We start from the raw sequence: 8,374 nt of genomic DNA, 5'->3' as shown, positions 1-8,374 counted from the left end.
TCAGCGTCAATGACCAAGATCGTGTGTACTCTTTCACAAGACTTGGCACGACGCCACGGAGGACGCTGACGAATATTGGCCACGCAGGTGAAAGTTGGTGGGGGGCTCCTTGTCTTGTCCGGGCAGCTGATCGACCACACTTGACTGAGTACGTGGTGAGCCAAATCATTCCAGCCGTGACCAGGTACAAGTAAGCTTGATCATGCCTCGCCTCCGGGGCCATGCCGCAGCAGCTGCGATGGCCATTGCCGTCCACCACCTGCTCCTCGCGCTGGCGCTGTTCCCGCTCGCAGCGGCGCAGCAGGAGTACCAGGCAAACGCGCTCCGTGCTCGGCTACACCTGCACCAACACCTCCAGCTCCCTGCCGGCATGCGCCACCTACATCGCCTTCCGCTTCGACCTGCCCAGCTACGGCTCCCCCGTCACCGTCGCCTACCTTCTCAACGCCAGCGTGCCCGCCATCGCCCCGGCCAACGACGTGCCCGTCGCCTCCCCGTTCCGGAACAACACCTTGCTCCTCGTCCCGTTCCCCTACGCCTGCACCGCCGCCGGCCGCTACCAGCACGAGGCCGCCTACGCCGTCCAGTTCCGAAAACATATAATAGAACACCTGCACCCAGGCCCTCCCTATCTAACCATCCATTCTGCGCATCGCGATTCGTGCAAACACATTTCTCTTTTTTGTTTCTCTCACGTAAAACATGTTTTGAAGTTCAAACCTTTGCATCGTGGCAACGTTTTCTATCTAGAATCTAGGATAAATCTTTTAGAATATTTTGTCAAACATAAATATTTATTCTAGATAGAAAGCTTTGCCATGCTGCAAAGGTTTGAAGTTCAAGACATGTTCTATGTGAGAGAAACAAAAAAGAGAAAATTTCATATAAAAAGTTAGTTATGTTGCACAGATCTTGAAGCAATATTGGACAGCCAGGATAGTAGGGCCCGGAGGCAGATGTTCTAAAAATCCACGTCCCGTCCAGTTCCGCGACGAGACCTACTTCTCCATCGCCAACGAAACGTACCAGGGGCTCTCCACCTGCCAGGCGCTCATGGCGCAGAACACCCGCGCGCGACAGCTACATCTACCCCGGCGTTGCGCTCACCGTGCCGCTCCGCTGCGCGTGCCCGTCCGCCACGCAGGCCGCGGCCGGGGTCAGGTTCCTCGTCACCTACGTCCTCGACTGGGACGACTATGCGTTCACCGTCGCTCAGCGCTTCGGCGCGGACTACCTGGCCCTGCTTCATGCCAACGGCATCGACGACGACACCACCGTGTACCCGTTCACCACCATGCTCGTTCCGCTCAAGGACCCGCCCACGTCTCAAATGGCGGTAGTCTTGCCGGAGCCTCCGGCACCGCCACCAGTACCGGCATCTGATTTGGTCCCGACAGCCCGTTCCAATGAATCCAGCCGGTGGTGGGTCACCGCCGGCGTTGGTGCTGGATGCAGCGCTCTTGCTTTGGGTGCCGTGCTCGCTTTCTTCTTGCTATGGCGTCGGTGCTGGCGGCACGGCGACCGAAACACGAAGACCACCCCGTGGCACGCTCCGGCGAAGGGAGCTTCGATGTGGCTGACGGTAGAGGCAGTGGACGTTCGCGAGGCGGTGTGGTCGCTGACCGTGCACGACTACGGGGATCTAGAGAGGGCTACATCAGGTTTCTCGGAGGAGCAGCGCATCGGGAACTCGTCAGTCTACCGTGCGGTGATCAACGGCGGTGCCGCGGCCGTGAAGCGCATGCCCAGCGACGACGTCGGCGCTGAGACCGAGGTGAACGTCCTGGGGCGCCTGAATCACTCGAGCATCATCCGCCTGTCAGTCCTCTGCGTGCACGGTGGTAACATGTACATGGTGTTCGAGTTCGCTGACAACGGCGCGCTCGGCGACTGGCTGCACGTCCATGGCGGCGAGGTGCTCGGGTGGAGCCAGCGAGTGCAGGTGGCGCTGGACGTGGCAGGCGGGCTCAACTACCTGCACAACTACACCGACCCTGCCTACGTGCACAGGAATCTCAATACCAGCAACATCCTCCTCGACGCGTGCTTCCGCGCCAAGCTCTCAAACTTCGGCCTCGCGCGCGCGATCACCATCGACGACGACGCCGAGGACGGCGGCCTGTGGATGACCCGGAACGTGGTGGGCACACAGGGTTACCTAGCGCCCGAGTACGTGGAGCACGGGCTGATCGGCCCCCAGCTCGACGTGTTCGCGTTCGGCGTCGTCCTGCTTGAGCTCTTGTCAGGGAAGGAGGCGGCGGTGGGACTGGACGGCTCCGGCGGCCGTGAGAACGACGGGAAGATGGTACTGCTTTGGGAGGAAGCGGAACGGCTGGGCCGCCTGTGCGACGTCGACGGCGCCAAGGACGACCTGCTGGACAGGGTGACGGCGTTCATCGACGGCCGGCTGGACGGCCAGTACCCGTTGGACGTGGCGGTCGCCATGCTCGCGTTGGCGTTGAGGTGTGTGGCTTGGCAGCCCCGGGCGCGGCCGCCCATTGCGAAGGTGCTCCTTTCGCTGTCGGGGATGTACAGTACAATTGGACATTAAACTGCGACCCTAGCTCAGGCCACCGGATCTCCACGACTCCACCTACCGCATGTCCTGCTCGGGTACAATAAGTCCAGATTAGTGACGCATTTTACAGAGCAGGTCACCGTCGGCGTACGCATCCTATAGACTTGTGTTGCCAGCACCATCATCAATCAAATAAAACAAACATCCACAGGTGTCTCTAAAACGGCTTCATTGGGTCCGCCCGGAAATTTTGTTGAAGGAGTCGCCGGCCCTAATGACCGCTTCCGGGGTGGGCATCGCCGCGGCGGGAGAGGGGGTGGGAGGCGCCCACCTCCACCGCATCCACCTCCATCACCACCACCGCCGACTGTTGACACGACACACACGCCCCGGGTGGCGGTACTGGATACCACAACAGCGGTGGCGGCTTTACCTGCTTTGCCTGTGGTGGCTGTAGACACAGTCAGGGCCCTGGCGGACACTGGAGCTGCTAAGGTTGGTGATGGTGGGGCGGACAAAGGTCCGGACAAAGCGGATGACGAAAAGCTTTCGAAGTGGACCATTAAGATGAAGAAACTGCCTTGCTATAGATGCGGCGAGCCGGGACACTTTGTCGTAGAGTGTACTAATGAACTTTGTAACTACTTCCTCAGATCGCGGCATGTGACCGGTGACTGCCCTCTCTCTTGTCCGGTCCTAAGCCAAGGGCTAACATTTTCGGAGTTTGCTGCAAAGAGTTGATGTTTTTTGAGTCCCCTGATGTGGCACCTATGACTCAGGTGGTCGAGAGCTCTTTCCCTGCAGTGGTCAAGGTTACCAATGGACATATGACAGAGGCTTAGATTGTGAGGCTGCTGCGAGAGTTAGTACCGTGCAATTATCAGTGGCATCTTGACAAGTTGGAGAACCAAACTTACAAGGTGGATTTTCCCACTAAGGAGGATCAATTGCATATTCTTAAGTGGGGTATGTGCAGAGTTCCGTGTACCAACATTATCATGGCTTTCGATGAGTGGAGGGTACACCTTTAGAGAAGGTATGGGTCCGGTTCTATGGCGCACCACCCAAACCGATTAAGCACTTTTTGGTTGCCTGGAGCTTGGGATCTTTGATTGGCAAGACAGAACAGGTGGACATGTTGTTCACTCGTGCACAGGGAGCCGCGAGGTTGCTTGTTAGTGTGGTTAGCGTGGAGTTTGTGCCGGATATTGTCAAGTGGACACATGACGGAGTCACATACGTTCTAGAGATCGAGATTGAGGACACACCCATTTCTCAGGAGGGGGATGAGCATCCGGATATGGACACAACTGAGGGGGACGGAGCCCCCAGGAATTAGGATAAGGGGCCTGAGAGTACGCTGCGGGAGTCGGCTAAGGGGCCGAATTCGCAACCTGATAAGACAAATATGACTGCCAAGGAGGCGCCACCGTCCTCAACTCCGATGAACACACTTAGTTTTGGTACTTTTGGAGCGAGGCCAGCACCTAGTCGGTTGTGGAGCAACCGAGTAGAGGCGGATGATCCAACGGGGCTTGAGTTACCACCGGTTATGCTTCCTGTCTGCGAGTCGCCGACGGTTATCTCTTCTCAGCGGGCGGACTCCGGGCTGTTGGTCACGCTGATAGAGGCGATGGTTACCACAGAGCCGGCCGCAGAGGAGGCGCGGCCCACTGATGCTGGCCTGGTCATGGTGGGGACGAGCACCCCGATGGTCTCCACGACCGTTGGAGCAGATGGTACTGGGTTGCAGACCCTGAGTGGGGGTGCCGTGAGCAGGAGGTTCGCAGTGCTAGCCCACCCGCGGCTACTACGAGTGTATCCGGGGAGGGGCCCGGACAGGAGGTCCACAGATCCCTTTCTCCTCCTGCGGTTCCGAGCGAGCTCGGGGAGGGGCGCGGGCAGGAGTCCCGCGGCCACTCCTCTTCGCGGGTCTTCGCCGAGTAGCACGGACGGGGGCTTGCCGCGTTGGTGGTAGGGGGGAGTGGGACATCCGAGAAGGTGGCTCCACGGTCTCCTTCCACCATTACTACCATGGGCGATACCCGCTCGACCACACCTTACCCTTCTTCACCGGCACTAAGGGAAGGGTGTGGGAGTCGGGTGTATATGCCTCGGGAGAGGACGGCGGAGGAGCTTATCGCCTTTGGTGGTGATACGTCCATTTTGCATCATGCTTTTATATCAATATTTATTGCATTATGGGCTACTATTTCACGTTATGTCACAATACTTATGGCTATTCTCTCTTATTTTACAAGGTTTACATGAAGAGGGAGAATGCCGGCAGCTGGAATTCTGGGCTGGAAAAGGAGCAAATATTGGAGACGTATTCTGCGCAACTCCAAAAGTCCTGAAACTCCACGGAATATCTTAAAATAAATAAAGAAAAGTCGTCGCCAAAGATGAAGGCCAGGGGGCCCACACCCTGCTCACGAGGGTGGGGGGCGCCCCCCTGGGGCGCGCCCCCTACCTCGTGGGCCCCCTGGTGGCTCTCCGACGCCCATCTTCTCCTATATGAAGTCTTTCGATGAGAAAAAAATAGAAGGCAACCTTTCGGGGCGAGACTCCGCCGCCATGAGGCGGAACCTTGGCGGAACCAATCTAGGGCTCTGGTAGAGTTGTTCTGCCGGGGACACTTCCCTCCGGGAGGGGGAAATCATCACCATCATCATCACGAACGCTCCTCTCATCGGGAGAGGGCAATCTCCATCAACATCTTCACCAACACCATCTCATCTCCAAACCCTAGTTCATCTCTTGTATCCAATTCTTGTCTCCAAGTCCGGGATTGGTGCTAGTAGGTTGCTAGTAGTGTTGATTACTCCTTCTAGTTGATGCTAGTTGGTTTATTTGGTGGAAGATCATATGTTTAGATCCTTTATGCATATTATTACCCCTCTGATTATGAACATGAATATGCTTTGTGAGTAATTACGTTTGTTCCTGAGGACAAGGGAGAAGTCTTGCTATTAGTAGTCATGTGAATTTGGTATTCGTTCGATATTTTGATGAGATGTATGTTGTCTAGCCTCTAGTGGATTTATGTGAACGTCGACTACATAACACTTCACCATTATTTGGGCCTAGAGGAAGGCATTGGGAAGTAATAAGTAGATGATGGTTTGCTAGAGTGACAGAAGCTTAAACCCTAGTTTATGCGTTGCTTCATAAGGGGCTGATTTGGATCCATATGTTTCATGCTATGGTTAGGTTTACCTTAATACTTTTGTTGTAGTTGCGGATGCTTGCAATAGAGGTTAATCATAAGTGGGATGCTTGTTCAAGTAAGAACAGCACCCAAGCACCGGTCCACCCACATATCAAATTATCAAAGTACCGAACGCGAATCATATGAGCGTGATGAAAATTAGCTTGACGATATTCCCATGTGTCCTAGGGAGCGCTTTTACTATTATAAGAGTTTGTCCAGGCTTGTCCTTTGCTACAAAAAGGATTGGGCCACCTTGCTGCACTTTATTTACTTTTTTACTTGTTGCTCATTACAATTTAATTTATCACAAAACTATCTGTTACCACTTATTTCAGTACTTGTAGAGAATACCTTGATGAAAACCGCTTATCATTTCCTTCTGCTCCTCGTTGGGTTCGACACTCTTACTTATCGAAAGGACTACGATAGATCCCCTATACTTGTGGGTCATAAAGACTCTTTTCTGGCGCCGTTGCCGGGGAGTGTAGCGCCTTTGGTAGGTGGAATTTGGTAAGGAAAAAATTTATATAGTGTGCTGAAATTTTCTGTCACTTGTTACTATGGAAAGTAATTCTCTGAGGGGCTTGTTCGGGGTATCTTCACCCCGTCTAGTAGAGCAAAGAGTTGCTCCTCAACCTACTAAACCTATTGAAAATGAAACTCCTTTTGAAATTCCTTTGGGTATGATGGAAAAAATGCTAGCTAACACTTTTACAGGAGATGGAACAAAGCATCCTGATGAACATCTACTCTATGTGGATGAAGTTTGTGGACTATTTAAGCTTGCAGGTATACGCGATGATGTTGTTAAGAAGAAGGCCTTCCCTTTATCTTTGAAGGGATACGCATTGACATGGTACAGGCTATGTGATGATATGAGATCATGGAACTATAAAAGATTGAAATTAGAATTTCATCAAAAGTATTACCCTATCCATCTTGTTCATCGTGATCACAATTATATATATAATTTTTGTCCTCGTGAAGGAGAAAGCATCACTCAAGCTTGGGGGAGGCTTAAATCAATGTTATATTCATGCCCCAATCTTGAGCTACCAAGAGAAGTAATTATGCAAAGTTTTTATGCTCGGCTTTCTGATAACAATCGCACCATGCTCGATACTTCTTGTGCTGGCTCTTTTATGATGAAGACTATTGAATTTAAATGGAATTTATTGGATAGAATTAAACGCAACTCTGAAGATTGGGACCTCAACGAAGGTAAGGAGTCAGGTATGACACCTAAGTTTGATTGTGTTAAATCTTTTATGGATACCAATATTTTCCGTAAGTTTAGCACTAAATATGGACTTGACTCTGAGATAGTAGCTTCTTTTTGTGAATCTTTTGCTACCTATGTTGATCTCCCCAAGGAGAAGTGGTTTAAATATCATCCTCCCATAGAAGTGAAAGTAGCTGCACCTATTAAAGTTGAAGAAAAGACTGTCACTTATAATGATCCTATTGTTCCCACTTCTTATGTTGAGAAACCACCTTTCCCTGTTAGAATAAAGGATCATGCTAAAGCTTCAACTGTGGTTCGTAAGAGCAATATTAGAACTTATACACCTCCTGAGCAAGTCAAAGTAGAACATCATATTGCTATTGTTAAAGATCTCTTGTTTGATAATATTGATGGGCATGTTATTCAATTCTGTGGTGAAACTGCTAGAATTGCTAAACCTTGTGCTAGAGATAAACATAGACCTGTGGTAGGCGTGCCTGTTATTTCTGTTAAAATAGGAGATCATTGTTATCATGGCTTATGTGATATGGGTGCTAGTGCTAGTGTTATACCTATTACCTTGTATGAAGAAATTATGCATGATATTGCACCTGCTGAGTTAGAAGATATTGATGTTACAATTAAATTTGCCAATAGAGATACTATATCTGCAATGGGAAATTTTAGAGATGTTGAAGTCTTGTGTGGAAAAACCAAATATCCCGCTGATTTTCTTGTTCTTGGTTCTCCACAAGATAGTTTTTGTCCCATTATATTTGGTAGACCCTTCTTGAATACTGTTAATGCTAAGATAGACTACGAAAAGAATGTTGTTACTATTGGCTTGGATGATATGGTTCATGAGTTTAATTTCTCTAAATATAGTAAACAACATTGTGAGGAAGAATTGCCTAGTAAAGATGAAATTATTGGTCTTGCTTATATTGCCGTACCTCCTAGTGATCCTTTAGAACACTATTTGCTACACCATGAAAATGATATGTTCATGAATGAAAGAAGGGAAATAGGTGAAGTATTCTTTAAACAGGAACCTATTCTGCAACACAATTTGCCTGTTGAAATCCTAGGGGATCCTCCTCCACCCAAGGGTGATCCCGTGTTTGAGCTTAAACCGTTGCCTGATAATCTTAAGTATGCTTATCTTGATGAAAAGAAAATATATCCTGTCATTATTAGTGCTAACCTTTCAGAGCATGAAGAAGAAAGATTATTGAAAACTCTGAAGAAGCACCATGCTGCTATTGGATATACTCTAGATGATCTTAAGGGCATCAGTCCCACTCTATGTCAACATAAAATAAATTTGGAAGCGGATGCCAAACCAGTTAGTGATCCTCAACGACGTTTGAATCCTAAAACAAAAGAAGTGGTAAGAAAAGAAATACTCAAGCTTCTG

General features: G+C 50.3%; 1 pseudogene; it reads left to right on the top strand.

Annotated features, from left to right (window-relative positions):
• The first annotated feature begins 202 nt into the window (after window positions 1-202).
• LOC119284142 lies at window positions 203-2,622 on the top strand (annotated as a pseudogene).
• Window positions 2,623-8,374: the final 5,752 nt, after the last annotated feature.

Source organism: Triticum dicoccoides, chromosome 4A, assembly GCF_002162155.2.
Source record: "Triticum dicoccoides isolate Atlit2015 ecotype Zavitan chromosome 4A, WEW_v2.0, whole genome shotgun sequence".
Taxonomy (NCBI): Eukaryota; Viridiplantae; Streptophyta; class Magnoliopsida; order Poales; family Poaceae; genus Triticum; species Triticum dicoccoides.
The sequence above is the reverse complement of the archived record's forward strand: the minus strand, read 5'-3'. Positions and strand labels throughout refer to the sequence as shown.